The sequence below is a fragment of the Numida meleagris genome, chromosome 1, assembly GCF_002078875.1.
Source record: "Numida meleagris isolate 19003 breed g44 Domestic line chromosome 1, NumMel1.0, whole genome shotgun sequence".
Lineage (NCBI taxonomy): Eukaryota > Metazoa > Chordata > Aves > Galliformes > Numididae > Numida > Numida meleagris.
The window spans coordinates 107,010,426-107,029,871 of NC_034409.1; the positions used below are offsets into that span (position 1 = coordinate 107,010,426).

The 19,446-nt window shown below is 42.1% G+C and overlaps 1 long non-coding RNA gene across 1 annotated transcript; it reads left to right on the forward strand.

Moving 5' to 3' along the window:
* Positions 11,680-13,808, forward strand: LOC110392656. Its single transcript, XR_002434537.1, has 2 exons — positions 11,680-11,813; positions 12,372-13,808. It is a non-coding gene; the product is annotated as an uncharacterized LOC110392656 (long non-coding RNA).

The window sequence follows — 19,446 nt, forward strand, 5'->3', positions numbered from 1 at the left end:
TCAGTGGGGCCCCATTACAATGAGCGGCACTCTGCTTAGTTACAGACTGGAAGGCCTGGGCCCCCGCCAGCAGCCTGCTGATTAATGCTGTTAGCACCTTTTCTTCTCAGAGGGAAGACGGACCGATGGCAGAGCTGGCCAGGGAAAAGTGCACTCTGTCTTCAGCCCAATTCTCTCTTGCTTCAGTCTGGCTGGGAGGTTGGTTTCTGGCTCACTGAATGGTTGATGTTTCCGTTCTCTAACATGGTAAAAGCTTTTTTTTTTTTTTTTTGAAACCGGGTTAATATTCTGCAAGCTTAACTCAGTTTGCTAACAAAGGTCAAAGGGGCACTCACACAGAGCAGCAGAGGTGGGAAGGGGACATTGCCTCCCTCCTCCTGGCACCAGAAGTTGCAGGGTCTGCTCAGCTTGTCCTTTCCAGCTGAGGACCAGCTCACGGCCCCTCTTGCAGTGTGTTTGTGTATATATCAACATTAATGTCTTTTAATTATGCAAGCTGACTTCTGCAGAGCAGGATGCCAAGCGTTCATTTCATTAACGTATCACAAGCCAGGGCTGGGCTGGGCCTTCGGGGCTGGTGCACACCTGCGGAGGGGCCTTCTCTTGCCCAGAGCTGGAGATGTCCCAGCGTTACCCAGCGTGATGCTGCATGCCTCCACTCTTACCCAAACACCTTTTTCGCACTTTACAGTCTAAGTGTTCAGTGAACCACTTCGTCCTCTGCACTTACGCATGTGTGAGGCAGGGGAGGATGCTTGCTTTAGTTTTTACAGGGAAAGAAGTTAATGCTTCTGTACACTTGTGCTAAGGATCTGAAACTCAGTGTGTGAATACACTGATCTCCTGAAGTGTCTGGCATCACTGCCCATTGCATATCCTTCCACACGAAAACTTCACTGCTCCTTGACTTCTCCTTCTACTCTACTGTTTAAGGCCATTAACCATAACTTTTATTGTTCCCACAGTGCTTCATCATCATAGTTCATTTCCTACTCTGTTAATACTCAACATATGATCTGCTCCATTGTCTTTCTTGCTTTTTAGCTTTTGTGTACGTTTCTAGTGTCTAATAAAAATCTTAGGGCTTGAGAGATGAAGTTTTTCCTAAAGCAAAGCACTGGAGTCCTTACTTAAAGTCCTTACTTAAATGTCATAGTGAGCTTGCCCTTACCACTTTGGGACCACCACACAGGACTTCTACCCAACAGAACCAGAATTAAAGATATATCTTGGTGAATTCAGTGCTAAAGCCCATAGCTGGACACAGCCATTTGGATAGCAAACTGGCTAACCCAACCCAACACCTCCTTTGGTCCTGCACTTTAGTCATGACAACCCTGTACATCGCTACAGGTTTGGGGCAGAGTGGCTGGAAAGTTGCACAGAGAAAAAGGATCTGGGGGTGTTAGCTGACAGCCAGCAGAGCAGGAGCCAGCAGTGTGCCCAGATGGCCAAGAAGGCCAACAGCATCCTGGCTTGTAATAGAAATAGTTCAGCCAGTAAGAGAGCAAGGAGGTATCATCCCTCTGTACTCGGCACTGGTGAGGCTGCACCTTGAGTGCTGCTTTCGGTTTTGAGCCCCTCACGACAAGAAAGACATTGAGGCCCTGGAGCATGTCCAGAGAAGGGCAATGAAGCTGTGAGGGCTCTGGAGCACAAGTCTGATGGGGAGCAGCTGGGGGAATTGGAATTGTTTAGTCTAGAGAAGAGGAGGCTCAGGAGAGACCTCATTGTTCTCTACAACCACCTGAAAGGTGATTGTGGTGAGGTAGGGGTTGGCCTCTTCTCCCAGGTAACAGCAATAGGACAAGAGGTAATGGCCTCAAGTTGTGCCAGGGGAGGTTCAGGTTGGATATTAGGAATAATTTCTTCTCAGAAGAAGTGGTGAGGCAGTGGCACAGGCTGCCCAGGGAGGTGGTGGAGTCACTGTCCCTGGAGGTGTTCAAGAATGCTGTGGATGTAGCATTGAGGTCAGTGGGCACGGTAGTGATGGGCTGCTGGTTAGACTAGGTGACCTTAGAGGTATTTTCCAACCTTAATGATTCTGTACTTCTGTGATTTGTCCTACCATCCCAAGTTTAAGCACCGGGGATCTCATTATGCCCTACTTGTATTTCTTTTTCAGCACCAGGAGAAAGAGCTCTGTTCAGCACTTCCCAAGAGGTGCTACAGTTACACATTCATCCACAAAACTACATCACTAACCTCTCCAAACTTGGAAACTTAATTAGTCATTTAATAAGTAAGCTTAAAATAAACATATTTTGACTTTGGAAGTAACTTTCATCTGCTGCTATTAACAAGAATACACACACACACATCTCTGCTTTAAGTCTATTTGAAAATCAAAATAAATGAGCAGACATCTCCAAAAATCATAGGAAACAAGAAATGTTCCTTCATTAGCATATTAACTGAAGACGCGGAAAACCCACAAGGACTGAAACCAATTACTGTTATCTGGCAGTAGGGGAGGGCAGCATGCACTGCAGATTAGAAAGGTGTGGTCCTAGGAACATTCTCACTTCTTTCCCAGCCTTTCACAGATTTTTTCTGGAGTTTGAAGCCCTGCACAGCTGGAGAAACAGAAAATTACCTCTTCTTGATTCTTTCTTTTTTTTTTTTTCCTCCCAGCTTTGCTTTATACCAAGACAAAGAAAGTCTCAGAGTTAAGAAATTCTTTGCTTTCTCCCAGAGGGAAGAAACTGTCAGGGATAATAAGTGACCTTGACTTGCCTTAAGGTGCATGGCATTTCAACGGGTTCCTTGTCTGTTACCATAAAACAAAAGAGAATAAAAAAATCAAATACTGCTCTTTGTTGGATTTTTCTGGGTGTAGCATGTAAATGCAGCTGCATTTTCCTTTGTCAAAATATTATCTGACCTACACATTTGACTTGCTATCTGCATTAAAATAGTGGTAGTCTTGTGGCACAGAAATCGAACGACAACTGTAATGTATTGTATGATTTTTTTTCCTGATTCTTGGGACCTTTTTCCACTGATCTGATTGTTAGCTTTGTGCCGCACCTATAGCACAAGCAGCCATAAATCCAAACTACTTAGCCAATTAAACTGGGTTAATAGTTACTCTTGTGCCACCAAACACAACTTTTGCCTGAAGAATGCATCAGTGAATGTGAGTTTCAATGCAAACCAATCTCACTGTTTTTATAAAAAGAAATTACACAAATGCATCTTTAAATATTTCATTGAATGGGAATTTGGAAAAGGAAAGTGACTCAAATCTTATGCAATTAGTTTTAAATTAGTGGCAGAACCATGTGTTAGTAGAAATTAGAATCAGCTCTACTAGTTTTGCTGATACATACAGAAAGACACTGATGGGGGAAGAAAGAAACCACAACATTATTTTTTTTTGGTCCAATTAGAAACCAAAAGTGATGTTTTTGATGTTTTGTTACCAGATTTTCTGACCTGAACATTTCATTATATTTTGTTTTGAAAACATTGAGTGTCCCTCATAATATCATAAATCAACAAATCACATCTGTTTTAAAGATCCAGATTTTCTTTTCCTTGATAATAATTCTATGCAGAAGAGAAAAAAAAAAAAGAAGGAACTAGATCAGCTGAATTTTCTGAATACCTGCATGAGATAACCAGAGATAAATCCTATCCAAAAAGAATTGCCTTTTGTCTGTCTGAATAAGAAAGAATTAGGGTTTTCTTCACTTCCCATCCTAATGCAGCTCCAGATTTGCTGCAGAACTTTGGCTGACTTTTTTCTATCTGCCTCCATTTCCTGCTCTGGAAAAGGGAATTAAAAGCGTGCATTATCAGGAGCACTATAGCTATTTCCACGTTTAACCAAATATTTGGAAAAGTGCTTGGAGATTTGTTGGTTAGGCAGTTACAAAAGGGTAAAAATGAAACCTCCTCTGCTTGCCTGCAGCTTGGCAAGCTTTTATGGTCTGTTCCCGCATCAGGTATAAGTACTTGATTTTTATCAACAATTGAACATTGTTTTAATTCCACGATAAACTGGGTAGACGAAGTCAGAAAACTGTAAATCATGGATTGGTCACAAAGAAAATAGTGATCCAGTTCACCTAGTCAAACATGCTGCAAGCAAGTGAAAATATTCTTCAGCAAGACAACAATTAACTCAGGAAAAGTGTATTTAATTGCAATTATGAGAAAGGGATGTTTACATATGCAAATGTAAGACCAAAGTTCGTGTTGGTGTAAATCTGAACAAATACTCCTGGTGAGAGGGGTTTGCCATTCCCTGACATTCAGAAAGTTGTGCTTTCCATGAAAGCAGATGGACAATTTGTCCATGAGTTTTCACAGGATAACTTCATGGTTGTGAAGAAAGACTTCCTACAACATTTTACGATTCTGTTTTGTTGTTGTTGTTGTCTTTTTTAATCAAAGTAGCTCAGAGAAGTCCTGTTTGTAATATGGGTATATTTTGGAATGGAGGAAAAATTGTGATTTCTGAAATATTCCAAACCAGTTCCTAGTATTCCACATCTCAGTATAAAAATTACTGACCTGTAGCAGAACACCATACATTCAACAGTATTACAATTTGCTACATTTTCCTCTTTAATGTCTAAAATATGTTCACATTTCTTCACCTTCCTTTGTCATTCTTAGTTTAGGTTTGACCCTCTTCACTCGTTTATTCTGGTTCAGTTGTTGCATTAACTCCTTAAGAACTATTAGCTTGTCTGCTGTCTATGTAAAAAAATGTTGTGTTTAAAGGCACCAATAAAACAAAGCTGAATTATTTCTTATCTTAAGAAGGTGGCATGAGGAAGCAGATCTTTGTGGTGAATAATGAGAACCATAGCATTGCTACTTTCCTCTGAGAGGTGAAAGATTAATGCTTTAATTCTACCTTTACTTAATTGCCAATGCTTCAGCATTAAGCAAGCAAGTTTTTGAATGGGAAATTCCTATGCTAATTTAACTACTTGCTTACCAAACTTTGTCTTACTAGTTTTGTAACTCATTTTGAATCAAATCTCAACCACATCGAAGCGTATGAAAGTTTCACATAAAATTAGAAGAAGTCAGCTGAAAGCATGTGCTTTCTCTGCCATTGGTTGGACATACATAGGTCCTCAAACTCCTCTACAATCTTCCGGTAAACAATTTTCAGAAGTCAATTTGAACTGATCTTTTGACGGGAGTATGAGCTGGATAATACAAGTTTTTGCTGGTGATGGACCTCTTTTCCCAAATCATTCTGTGGTAACAGCAACAGTACTCATAAAACAAAAACCAAACAAATACCAGTTAGGACTGACATCTTCACTGCTGGTTTTCCTAAAGTGTTCAGGATATAGGTACCATGAAACACACCTATACATTCCTGTGCAGAGCTGAGAGTTGGACTTAATGGTCTCTGTGGGTCCCTTCCAACTTGGGGTATTCAGTGATCCTATAATTCTATGCACATACTCTATAGAAAATAACATTGGGTGAGAAAGCAGTGCTTCCATAAATATACAAAGATAACAAAGCCTAAGCTTTAGATGGTAACTTTGTACTGCTGTTGCTAATTACAACATAAACCAATCAGAACTCATAAAGTTTCTTCACAAAATCTTGATCATCTTCTTGTCTGTCTGCACATGCTTTAAAGAGAAAAAAAAATAGCATAGATGAAATTCACATTAAGAAATCAGATTTGTCAAAAGTTCATTTTATCATCATGTTGGGTATTTTCCATCTCTACCATCATTTGAACTGTGCTTTAAACATATAACGTATAAACAAATCATATATAAACAAATCTCAATAAGTAGACCATATTATTTTGGAAAATTATACAAGCTGCTGGAATTTGCAAGTATTGTAGATACTTGAAAATCTAACTTTTCTGCCCTACCTTTTTTTTCTTTAGTATGTATTTGAAATAATTAATTGATAAAAAACATTTTTTTGTTGTTGTTTGGAGTTTTTTGTATGTAGCTGTTTGAAAGTTTTAGTTGCTTCCCAGCAACACATATTTTCCCGCAATATTTTTGTAGAGAAAAAAATAAATAAATAAACAGTTGTTTAGCTTTTCAGTGACTCCATCTCCATCTCTACTAAACAAGATTTCAGATCTCATATTCTTATTATCCAGGAGAAGCCAGAGAGGCAAAAGGCATTAAAAATTATGTTTCTCAGTCAATTTCCTATGAATAGTCCTGTTTGGGACAACCTTCCATGTTCCCAAACTTTGTTCTACCACTTTGCTTTTGTGTCTGCTGTGTTAGACTAAATTTCTCTTTCTTCCAATCTTGTTCAATTATTCAAACAAGTACTTTCCACCTTTCTAGACTGGCAGGCAGATTCCACTTCTCACACGATTCTGTTCAACTAGTCCTGTATGCAAAACATCCCATCTCTAACAGTGTTAATCTCTTGCTGCTGCCTTCCCAAAGCTCATGCTGCTACTGACTGCGTAGTTAGAAAACCATTCAGAGAGATGGGAACCGTAGTACCCAGGAATGCATGAAATACTGCAAAAATGTTTACCTGACGAGTAGAAACATCTTCTGTGAGACAAGACATCTCCTACATGTGGACAGGATTAATACTGCCATTTTTGCTGTCACATTGCTAATTCCATAGATGGCAAACATCTATACCAACCAGGTTGTAACTGTTCTGGGGGAGTTGTATTTCCATGGTACCATGGAAATGGAAACACAACTGTTTCCAGTTGTGTTTAATTTTTTTTAAGTTTGTTTCTATAACACCATGCTCCCTCATTCAGATTTTGTGGGAGGCACATTGCAATTATCTACTGAAGATGATGTTTTGTAATCTTCATTTATTTTCCTCTGTTATTAATATCTCTATTTTTATTTTTTCTGTGCCTGCATACACGTTGCAACTGTTAGCATTGCCTGCACAATAACTGGAAGCATCACCTTATTTCTCTCTCTGTCATTACATTTTCAAGACAAAGCAACTCCAGGCCCTGTTTCCAGTGAACTTTGTTCTACTGAACTACTCTGGAACAATAAGGATTTTCTCACCTTTGAACATAGCATGAATACTGTAGGTTCCTATTGCATGAAAACATGGAATTAAACCCTACTTAATCTGACTGTGCAGAAGCAAGAGAGAGAGCTACGACTCCAGGTTGAGGTTCATGAGTGTTCAAGAGCTCTGTGCCTTTGTGCATTCCCACTTGCTGCACATTTCAGGCTTGGTCCTGATGAGACTGGTTTATCAGGAGAGCGTGAGCACAGGAGCTGGGAGAGTCAGTTGGGAAACAGGTGAAGGTTCAGACCTGGGAGATCAGTACAAAAAGGTTGTGGGTTGGACAGCACAATAATCTCAAAGATCAGCAGGAGCAACCATGGTTGAGTGCCTGACCATAGCACAAGTCATGTATGATGGTGACATTTAGGAGAGCTAGACAACATATCGTTTTTTAAATATTTGTAATGCTTTAAATCATAGAATCATAGAATCACAGAACCATGAAGGTTGGAAAAAAACACCAAGATCATCTAGTCCAACTGTCCACCTACCACCAATATTTGTCCACTAAACAATGTCCCTAAGTACAACATCTAAACATTTCTTGAACATCTCCAGGGACGACGACTCCACCACCTCCCTGGGCAGCCTGTTCTAGCTCCCAACCACTATTTTGGAGAACAAATTTTTCCAAATATCCAACCCTGTGAGTGTTGGGAACTGCCAGATTAATTTAAGGCAAAGAATCCACAAAACAGTCAGACTTTAGCAGCCTATGATGTGTACCAGAAGGACAGATATGGAGCTAGTGATTGAGGACAGTAGTTCAGCAACACCACTTGTTAGATCCTTTTCTGAGGAGACATGGAGTATTTGTCTTACATATTCCAAAAGTGACAAATAAGCCCAAATACTCATTAGTCATTTAATTCAGCACAAACTCATTGACTGTCAAACATTCAGTAACTTATCAAAAGGCTTCAAAGAGGCCACTGCATCTTGTGCACCCAGAATATCTTGACTGTACATACTTTCAATGCAGCCCAACTCCACTAATCCAAAAACTGTAGCAGTGTACGATGAGGCTACAAAATCAACAAGAATCCAGTGAGAGCAGGAAACAATATCAAGATACATCTCCAGGGCTATGCCATGCCACTGTGCTGGGTGCCCTACCTGCAATGGGAGACAACACAGGTGAAGCACTGTCCAGGCTGCTCTGAGCCTGGCTGAAGAAGGCAGCTGTGATGTAGACCTCAGCATGAACACTTTTCTCTCTCTTTTTGGCTTCTCTCCCGAGAGCTCCCAGTTGGGCCAGCCTTGACCCAAGAGACTGAATGGAGAGAGCCAGCAGATACCGGTGCTGGAGTGGGGCACAGGCTAATTTAACCTTATGATGAACTTGATGCACCATAAAGATGGATCCCACTGTGCTGCTGGACCTCACGATCATGAGCCACAGCATTTTCAAGTCAAACAAAAGGAGGTTTGAGTTGGATTACCTCAGATGAGTGGAGCTGCTAATCATAGCATAAGGAAGAGTCCTGAGAGAGGGACAATCCTGTTTTAAAAGTGTCAGGGACAATAGGGTTCTTTGCTCAAACTCTTACCTAGGTGGGACACTCAAGCTATCTGGCTAGTTCTGAGTGGGGCAAGAATAGCAGTCTTTGAGGTAAAATTTCATATTTTCACATGTCCATGAGAACAATGAAGTTTTGTTAGGTTGCTCTCTCCAAACTGCCCAAGTCATAGAATCATAAAATGGCTTGGGTTGGAAGGGACCTCAAGGATCACCAAGCTCCATTCCCCCTGCCACAGGCAGGGCTGCCAACCTCCACATTTAATACTAGACCAGGCTGCCCAGGGCCCTATCCAACCTGGCCTTGAACATCTCCAGGGATGGGGCATCCACAACCTCTCCAGGCAGCCTGTTCCAGCACCTCACCACTCTCTCGGTAAAGAACTTCCCCCTGGTATCCAACCTAAATCTTCCCTCCTTCAACATAAAACCATTTCCCCTTGTCCTGCCATTATCTACCCTTGTAAAGAGTTAACTCCCCTCCTGTTTGTAGGCTCCCTTTAGGTACTGGAAGGCTGCAATGAGGTCACCCCGCACCCTTCTCTTCTCCAGACTGAACAAGCCCAGCTCCCTCAGCCTGTCTTTGTAGGAGAGCTGCTGCAGCCCTCTGGTCATCTTTGTGGCCCTCCTCTGGACCCTCTCTAACAGCTCCCTGTCTTTCTTGTACTGGGGACCCCAGACCTGCATGCAGTCCTCCAGATGGGGCCTCACGAGGGCAGAGTAGAGAGGGACAATCACCTCCCTCTCCCTGCTGGCCATCCCTCTTCTGATGGAGCCCAGGATGCTGTTTGCTTTCCGAGCTGCAAGAGCACACTGCTGGCTCATGTTCAGTTGTTCATCCACCAGGACCCCCTGGTCCTTCTCTGCAGGGCTACTCTCAAGGATTGCTCCTCCCAGTCTGCATATAAGCCTAGGATTCCTCCTGCCCAACTGCAAAACCTTGCAGTTTGGAACTGGGAGGAACACTGTTCCACTGAGTATTCCAAATACAGACAGAATCACAGAAGTGTTTGGGTTGGAAGGGACCTCACAGCCCAGCCAGCCCCATCCCCTGCCACAGGCAGGGCTGCCCCCCACCAGCTCAGGCTGCCCAGGGCCCCATCCAACCTGGCCTTGAGCGCCTCCAGGGATGGGGCACCACAGCTTCTCTGGGCAGCCTGTGCCAGCACCTCACTGCCCTCTCAGTGAAAAATTTCCCTCGACATCTCCTCTCTTTTAGTTTAAAACCATTCCCCTTTATCCTACCACTATCAGACCCTGTAAAATGTTTATTTCTTTCCTGTTTATAAGTTCCCTTTAAGTATCAGAAGGCTGCAATTAGGTTCTCCCCGGAGCCTTCTCTTCTCCAACCTGAACAAGCCAGCTCCATCAGTCTGTTTTCATAGGAGAGGTGCTCCAGCCCTCAGATCATCTTTGTCACCTCCTCTGGACCCACTCCAGCAGCTCTACTCCTTGTGCTGGGGGCCCCTGGCCTGGGCACAGTACTCCAGGTGGAGCCTCATGAGGGCAGAGTAGAGAGGGTCAGTCACCGCCCTTGCCCTGCTGGCCACCTCTTGATGCAGCCCAGGATACCGTTGGGCTGCAAGCACACACTGTTGGCTTGTGTTAAGTTTTTCATCTACCATAACCTTTGGTTATGTGTAACCAACTTCTTCACAGCCTCTCACAAGCAGCACATGCTGTTCTCATTCCAATATTTATTTCCCTCGGGAGCAGAGTTGCAAATTATCTCTCACTGAGGCTATTTTCTAGTGGTGTTCTGGAACAAAAACTTGATTTTCCTGCCTGGCTTTTGCATATAGCTCACAGAAGTCTACTGACTGAGCCACTCAGGAAATGTTTGCTACCCACAAGTACTGTTTGAAAGGGCAGTTTTTATTGAACTATAAAATAGATGCCGAGAAAAAAGTTATTGTAGAACAATGTACATTAACTGCTGCTAATCCTCCTAGGAAGTACCACAGGCTTCAGTGAGACTTCCCTCCCAGCTTCTACTAGGAATATTTGTCCATAAGAATAATAGGCCTATAAAAGAGTTTTCTTTTCAACATGCCAAAATGTATTCAGATATGTTCTATCTTAGGTTTAAAGGCTTGTTGGTGGACATGGAAGATCTGCAAAAAGCCTAGTTTAGCCAATGGAAGTGCTATGGGAGAGCTTGGAGTTAGTCAGGCCTTAAAGCTGAAACAAAAAAATTTCCACTTCCCTCCGTCGTGGTTCATGTAGGCAGATTACTTAATGTTATCTCATAGGTGAGCTTAAAAGAACCTCACCAAGTATCTTGTGTGACCTATTCAAAGCTTGCATGGAAAAAGGACTACAGATCTGTGCCAAACAAACAGGGAACTGGTTCTCCTTCCTGATGCACACTAAAGTAACCACTGAACTTTTTGTGGTATCCTTGCTGATGTTTTCATTATCATATCCAGCCTATCATATCTCATAACTCTGAGCTAAGCTGAGATGCAGACTGTGAAGTCCCTGAGGTTTTCTGACAAGTATTTCCTGAAATCAAGAAGATAAATGCAGAGCTAGCATCCCCATCCATCCCTGGGTTTGCTTCACCTACTTCTTTAGGAATGTCAGCACCACATCCCAGCCTGATGTTTACTCAGGCCTGTCTTAAGAAGCTATTAAAATGTCCACAGAAGGTCAGATACATTATGATCCATGACTTTATGAAGACATACTGGGAAATTCTTCTCCTCACAGTTGCTGTCTGATGCGTGGAGATCCACAGCTAAGTCTGAGATCAATGTACTTCATCCTTGTTCTTAGTATTTCTCTACTTATTTATATGATATGTTCACCTGCAGCAGCATTAAGTCCTAACCATAGCTCCCAATGGCTGTTTTGCATTCATTTCAAAGCAAGGGCTTTGTGTAATGCTAGGCAAGGTCCAAGATTTTCTGAAAGAATGATCAAATGCAACCTGCCATTTGTCAAAGTTGCTTTGTTTCAAAGCCCAGTTCCATGTGATAAGGAAGCAGTATGCTTGTCCTTTCCCTTAGGGCGTTTACAGATGATCCATGATGAAGGCTGAATATAGCAGTGAAGTGCACAAGAGTCAGACCTGTAAGTCAATGTTTAAACATACACAGCCGTGTCTAAAGGTAGATCAGGAAGACACAACTGAGTGCTGCTATCCTTGCAAAGGTAGTAACCCTTTCTGCTGTTGCTGACCTGAGCACGGAGAGGACCCTGAAGACACACTGGCTCAGATCTCAACTCACAGCAGGCAGTTTCCACCGGTGACAAGCCCAGCTTCTTATACGAGGTGGGTGGAGTAGGGTTAGAGCAGAGCACTGCATTTTAGAGCTTGGAAACTGTTCCAGCAATCTCTTCAATCTACTCCATTAGAACCTGCATAAAAAGATAACTTTTTTTTTCAGGGAAGAGCATTGACAAATCTGTGACATTGCCTGCAGCAAAGCTGTTCCAGGCTTGACTTTGTCCCAGATCATCTGAACTCAAAGTAACATAATGGGTGAAACTAGGGATCAGGGGTCCCAACAGGATGGTTTGAGAGATGGAAGAAAGAGAGTTCACTACAAAAATTCTTCCACATTCTTCCGAGACCAGCTGACAGACGGATGCCCTCTTGGGCAGGCAGACTGGATCTATCAGCTGCAAACGGCAGGCAGCTGGAACGAGATTTTCACACTTTTCAAACAACCCTCATGTGACAAATATTTAATGGAGCATTGCTTAAAGCAGTCTGCTACAAGGTGACTTGCAATACTTGTTTCAGTAATGCTGTGTGGAAAACAGATGGAAAGACAGATATTTTGTGTCACATGGTTGAAATTTTCTGGGTTTTTTTTTTTTTTTTCAGTGTAATACATCCCTTAAGATGAACCAAAAGAAAGCTGAGATCTGATGCTGCATTTCACACACCTCGGTAGACCAAATCCTGTTCATCGCCACAACTGACTGCCTCTGTTACCTAAGTTGAAATGACAGCCCTAAATATTTAAACCCCTAAAATACATTGCACTGTAAGTAGGGTTCACTTATTCCTGTATCACAGAAGTCTTGCTGAGGCTTTCCTGTGGAAGCCCATAGCAGAGGAGCAGAGTACGTTGGTGGCTCTCCTTTTGCAGAATGAGGCAAAAGAGGAAAAGTTTCAACCTACTTGCACACTTGATATGATGCTTGACCATCATATCAAGCCCAGGGGCTGTTGTGTGACCAGCACTGTTGCTAATCTCAGCATCAAGGCTTGTGTTCAGCAGTTCTTCCAAGCCATTAAGAAACACTGACCTGAAGAGCTGTGTACAGCTTTTAGATTGAGACTTTCCCTGGATAAAATGAAGAAGTGGACCACAAAGTGTTGTGGATTTTTTTTTAAGAAAAGGTAGGAATTTCTACACGCTTTGGCATCTTAAGGTCCATATAAGCATGAGGACTAAAGAGGGGTGACACTGAAGAACTTCCCAGCTTGGGATAAGTACTAATATGTTGTAATAGTCAATAGGTGTTGAGGATCTGACATGATTTCCTGTTAGAAATCACCTTCCTGCGCTCTCCCACCCTTCTTCTCTGCACATCATGGCTGTCTTAACAAAAAAGAGGCTTCTCTATTCATGCCTTCTGTTTGTTAGCTGCTACTTTCTTCCCTCCTTTTTTTTTCTTTGAAGAAATCTACCATTGAGGCTTTTCAAGCTATCTATCTATCCATTCATTATTATTTATTATTTATTTCCCCTCTCCTGTAAGGGTGAAAGGGAGTTTGTCTTCAGATGACTTGAGGCTTCAGCTGATGGTAAGGTAAGCAAAGAAAAATGCTATGGCTTATCAAAATGTTAATGCCTATAAATAAAAAGGAAAATAATAATTTAAAAAATCTTGCAATTAAAAAAATCCTTAAATTACCTCTGAAAATTATTTCTGTTAAAGCTATGGATTTCATCTCTAGTATACAAATGACAGTTCTATGCGATTTGCTTATCGTAGTAGATGCTGGCATATCTCTATCTGTTCTATTCATCTCCATGAGCTCCATGCTTGTAAACTACAATTCATTTTTTCCCTCAAGTTGTTTTTCCCATCCCACAGGATGGTTGTAGGAGACTTGGTTTTCAGCTGACCTGCTGTGAGTTGGGACTTGCTTGACAGAATACCTTTATTACCTAGACCAAAGTAGCAACTGCTTTCTCCTCCTTCCTACACTGTTCAAGTGAGTTCAACACCATCGCATTGCTACAGTCAAGACCTCCTAAAAATGCACTTCTGTAATAAAAACTCACCAGTTAATGCTGGAGAAAGAGGACAAGTTCTCTTTGCGTGTCTTGCCAGTACAAGAGAGTATTTCAGAACAGGAGCTCTCTCTGCATTTTCTTGTGAACTTCTGCCAAGTACACTTTGGTCACTATATAAATAACATTTCAATGTTAAATACTAGGAATGATATTTGTATGATCAATTATATAAATACAGTGAGCAACCACAGACTGCTGCAAACACAAAAAAGTTATTTCTTTTTGTCTTTGAAAACAAATTGCAATAGCTCCTTCAAAGTTAAATTTGTTTCTTCATCATATCCTAAGCAAGATACCCCATTTTTAAGGGAACGTAATTTACCTTCATCTTTAGCAACAAAGGATGACCTCACAGAGCCCACTATGCATGCACAGTTTATAACCATTTCGACTTGCAGATGATCTGATGGAACATCTTGCTTAAAAGGACAAGGTTGTGTTTGCAGAGCAGCATTTTTGCCCTGAATTGCAACACAGGTGAAGTACAGATAATACTCACGATGTGGCTCAGGCTATCAGCTCTAAGACCTGAAATTTCCAAGTGCAAACAGACGCTGCGAGCCAAGGCCCCTTGCTGGGGGCACTGCCCCAGGTGCAGCCGATACAGCAAGCCCTGCTGCAGGTGGGGAGTGCAGAGAGCAATGGAGTGAGCCTGGAGAGACCTCAGCTTTCTTTTCTTTTTTTTTTTTTTTTTTAGATCATTCTTTTCCCAGTAGAGATAAGCTCCCAGACATTCCTCTGACTAGAGCTGGCAGACCTTCCAGGCATAGTGGGGTGGTATCAGCACAGTGCTGCTCCACATTATGCTAAGCTATGCATATATGCTATACAGAAAATGGGTGGTATGCAGAAAATGATTTACCATTGTTTTTCTTAAAACACAAGCAAAGTTCCACAGGGTGCTCAAACCACAATCGTTCTGAAGTGACTGAGGGCTTGATCCAAAGAGAAACTGGGCCAAAAATTCTTAAAACTGATTCGGCTCTCAGAAATAGGACTTTCAGAAAGTCAGATTTTCCTCTTTAATCCAAAACCAGCGAGATAGTTGGGAGACAATATCTTTAATAGAATTTAGATCATTCCTAAATACTTAAATAAAAAATGTGGCATTTTCTCAATTTCTTTCTCTCTTCAACTTTAGTTCTTGATTGATTGCATTATTAATACTAGTATTTATCTAAGGTGAAAAAGATTTAAGAAAATAACTCCATGGGAATAGAACCTGAAAAGTTATTTTAAAATAAAAAGTGAAGAAAACTGATTTTGCTTAATGTGAAAATAAGCTACAGAGAAGGGATAAGGCTTCTGTGTTTGACTCCTACATCGATAAATAAATAGATATGTTGAGAGATGTATGTTTTTGAAAAACAAAAGTGTGTGGCTTTAGTAAAAAATCGATTCTTCTCTAGTTGCTCAATATTACCCAGTGAAAGAGCTTTCCTGCCTAAAGGTGAAAAATTATGTATAACATTAGTCTACATCAGGTTAATGTTTGTATCCCGATAAAGTAATCAAAAGGATGAAAGTAATTGGTTTAGCCTCCATTTAACTCCTGATCATAGATCGAAATTTATGATCAAAATTTATCAAGAGGTGTGGATTTTGTTATTCATTATTCAGATTTAGTTTAATGGTACATGCATGATTTATGGTTATTTGAAAATATAATGTATAGAGAACAGTGCATATTACCATTCTCGTTATTATAATTCATTTGTTTTGGCCATAAGCCCTTAAATTAATCAAGCAGTATTTCTTATGATTAACACATTTACATTTTAAATATATACGCATACTTGTATTTAAGTAAACTGAATGAATCACAAGAGTCAGAATAATAACAGTTCTAGATAGTATTGAAATGAGACCTTGCTTTAGTTGACAGGTACGTAAGAGAACTGCAGAATGGTATTTTGGAGTGAGAGCAGTAAGGGGTTCTAACTGGGACTTCCTGCTTCCCCCAGAATTGCATTTCGTAACATGATCAGAAACCCCCTAGGGTTATAGGGCCAGAAGTGCAAATTCTGATATATGTGACTAGCTAGGCTGAGCAATCCCACTGGATTATGTGGTCCTTTCTGCAACGGACATCGCTCTCACACTTATATGACACTTACAGGACAAGTTCCTTTGGCCAAGTTCCTCCTGTCTAAAGGTACTAAGAACACACAGAGTCTCAGTGGAGACGGAGATGGCTTAGCTTATCTGAAAAGTCAGATTCTGAATAACCACTAGCTTGGGTTTTTTTTCCCCCAAAACTCACGTAAATCTGTTGGTTACCCCATTAACTCCAAGTAAGGGAGAAGACATGGTATAAGCATGTGGTGTTCTCCCAACCCTAGCCATTCTGTGATCATCATATTTGAAAAGTCGTGGCTGTCAGGTGAGGTCCCAGGTAACTGGAAAAAGTGTCACATCACTCCTATTTATAAGAAAGGAAGGAAGGAGGACCTGGGGAACTACAGGCTGGTGAGTCTCACTTCTGTGCCTGGGAAGATCATGGAACAGATTCTCCTGGATTACATGCTAGATCACATGAGGAATGAGCATGTGATCTGAGACAGCCAGCACGGCTTCACCAGGGGAAGGTCATGCCTAACCAGTCTGGTGACCTTCTATGATAGAGTGATGGCATTGGTGGACAAAGGGAAGGCAACTGATGTAATTTACCTAGAGTTGTGTAAGGCCTTTGAGATGGTCCCCCACCACTTCATTATCTCCAAATTGGAGAGATGTGGATTTAAAGAGTGGACAACCCTGTGGACGAGGACTTGGTTGAAAGGCACAGACAAAGGGTGGTGATCAATGGTTCTGTGTTCAAGTGGAGGCCAATAATGAGCAGTGTCCCACAGGGATCTGTCTTGGGACCAGCACTCTTTAACATCTTTATCAATGACATCGATGATGGAATTGAGTGCACCCTTGGCAAGTTTGCTGATGACACCAAATAAAGCGGTGTGGTTGACACAAAGGAAGAAGAGATGACAGTCAGATACACATCAGCAGACTTGAAAGGTGGGCCTGGGTGAACCTGAAGTTCAACACAGCAAACTGCAAGGTTTTGCTCTTGGGCAGGAGGAATCCCAGGCTTATATGCAGACTGGGAGGAGCAATCCTTGAGAGTAGCCCTGCAGAGAAGGACCAGGGGGTCCTGGTGGATGAACAACTGAACATGAGCCAGCAGTGTGCTCTTGCAGCTCGGAAAGCAAACAGCATCCTGGGCTCCATCAGAAGAGGGATGGCCAGCAGGGAGAGGGAGGTGATTGTCCCTCTCTACTCTGCCCTCGTGAGGCCCCATCTGGAGGACTGCATGCAGGTCTGGGGTCCCCAGTACAAGAAAGACAGGGAGCTGTTAGAGAGGGTCCAGAGGAGGGCCACAAAGATGACCAGAGGGCTGCAGCAGCTCTCCTACAAAGACAGGCTGAGGGAGCTGGGCTTGTTCAGTCTGGAGAAGAGAAGGGTGCGGGGTGACCTCATTGCAGCCTTCCAGTACCTAAAGGGAGCCTACAAACAGGAGGGGAGTCAACTCTTTACAAGGGTAGATAATGGCAGAACAAGGGGAAATGGTTTTATGTTGAAGGAGGGAAGATTTAGGTTGGATACCAGGGGGAAGTTCTTTACCGAGAGAGTGGTGAGGTGCTGGAACAGGCTGCCTGGAGAGGTTGTGGATGCCCCATCCCTGGAGGTGTTCAAGGCGAAGTTGGATGGGGCCCTGGGCAGCCTGGTCTAGTATTAAATGTGGAGGTTGGCAGCCCTGCCTGTGGCAGGGGGATTGGAGCTTGGTGATCCTTGAGGTCCCTTCCAACCCAAGCCATTCTATAATTTTTTGGCTTCAAAGGGAGAATTGAGGAAATTCTCATTTGTCAGCCTGATGCATTCTGTACTTGAAAATACAGACAGTGCATTGTCTCTTTGGTATATAGTAATGTGTAGTTGTTAAAGACTTATCAGATTAGATGGCATTACGAGCTTTTAAAATATATGTATTTATTAACACTGATGTATTTAGTTAAACATAGTAAATTCATATTGTTAGAAACTGCATTCAATGAACCCCAAGTGTAATCACTTAAAGACAATGCAGTTATGCAAGGATTTAGTCGGACCATAACATACATACATTTTTTTCAGTCCCCCACAATTACACTACTTCAGCATAGATTCAACAGAATATGTGGATATTACTTTAATGAAATTTCAAGGAATTGTAATCTCGAAGCTGGTGTCAGGAAAAAAAAAATCAAGAGGATGTGATAATAAGAGTGTTAAAGAAAATGAAGACATGAGCAACAAATAAGAGAATGAAATTAACGCAGAAGGTAATAAAAACTGGAATGGAAAAAAAAACAGAAATTTCACTTCAAAAGGAATTTAGGATGCAAAGAGTCTCTTGTCCACACGAACTTGCATTAGGATATCTGAGTAAAATAGCTTAACGCTCTAAATATTAGTATAGTGCTCTCAACTGAAGGAGATAGCAGAAACAAAAAGGTAGTACACAGAAGGAGGAAGCAAGGAGGGGCTACCCAAGAGGAGTGCAGAGGTATTTCCTGAGCATGTAGTGATAAGGTTAGGAAAAGATCAGCTGGAGGTGAACCCAGTAACAGACAACAAGGGAGGTTTCTGTAAGTGCACTCACTGAAAAATGAAGGCTAAGAAAAATGTGGGCCAGCTTCTCAGTGGGGCTGGGGACATAATGACTAAGGATAAAAAAGGCTGAGGTACTCAGTGCTCTTTTCACCTTATCACTCACTGATAAGCTTTGTCCTCCGGCCACCACCTCTGAGGTGTTTGAGCCTCCTGGTAAAACCTGAGGGAGTGAAACTGTACAGTAGAGGCAGATGGAGTTAGTGGGAGCTTCAGCTGATTTGCTGCACATGAGTCCCTGTGACCAGATGGGAGGAATCCAGGGATGCTAGAGGACCTGGACAATGTCACTGCAAAGCCACTCTCTGTCATTGGTCACAGTGGAGGTTCCTAATGACAGAAAAAAAGGTAAATGTCACAGCAATCCTCAAGAAGAAGGACTGGGAAGCTAGAGGCTGGTCAGCACCACCTTGGCCCATGGGAAGATGATAGAACAAATCCTCTTACAAGCCATTTCCAAACATAGGAAGGACAAGAAGTTGATTGGCAACATGAATTCACCAAGGGCAAACTCTTCCCTTCCACCTTCAGTGCATTCTATGGTGTTACAACTTTCTCTGTGGATGAAGAGTGAGAAGCGGACATCATGTTCCCAGACTTAAGTAAGGCCTTTTAAATTGTTTTCTTCAAAACCTTTATTGCCACACTGGTGAGATACGGACTGGATAAGTGGATGATAAGGCAGGTGGAAAATTGTCTGGACTGCTGGGCTCAAAGAGTTGTTCATAATTAGCCGGTGGTACAAAGTCCAACCGGTGACCAGTTATTAGCAGCGTTCATCAGGGACTGTTAGGATCAATACTGTTTTATGCCTTTATTAATGGCCTATACAATCGGATTAGAGGGCACCACAACATTCCACCAAAGAAGCGGTTGATATGCTGAAGGACAGGGTTGTCCCTGTTCAGAAGGACTTTGGCAGAGGTGTAGCTAGCCAGTGCAGAGAGGTAATCCTTACCCTCAGCACCTGTAAGACCACATCTTCAGTGCTGTGTCCAGTTT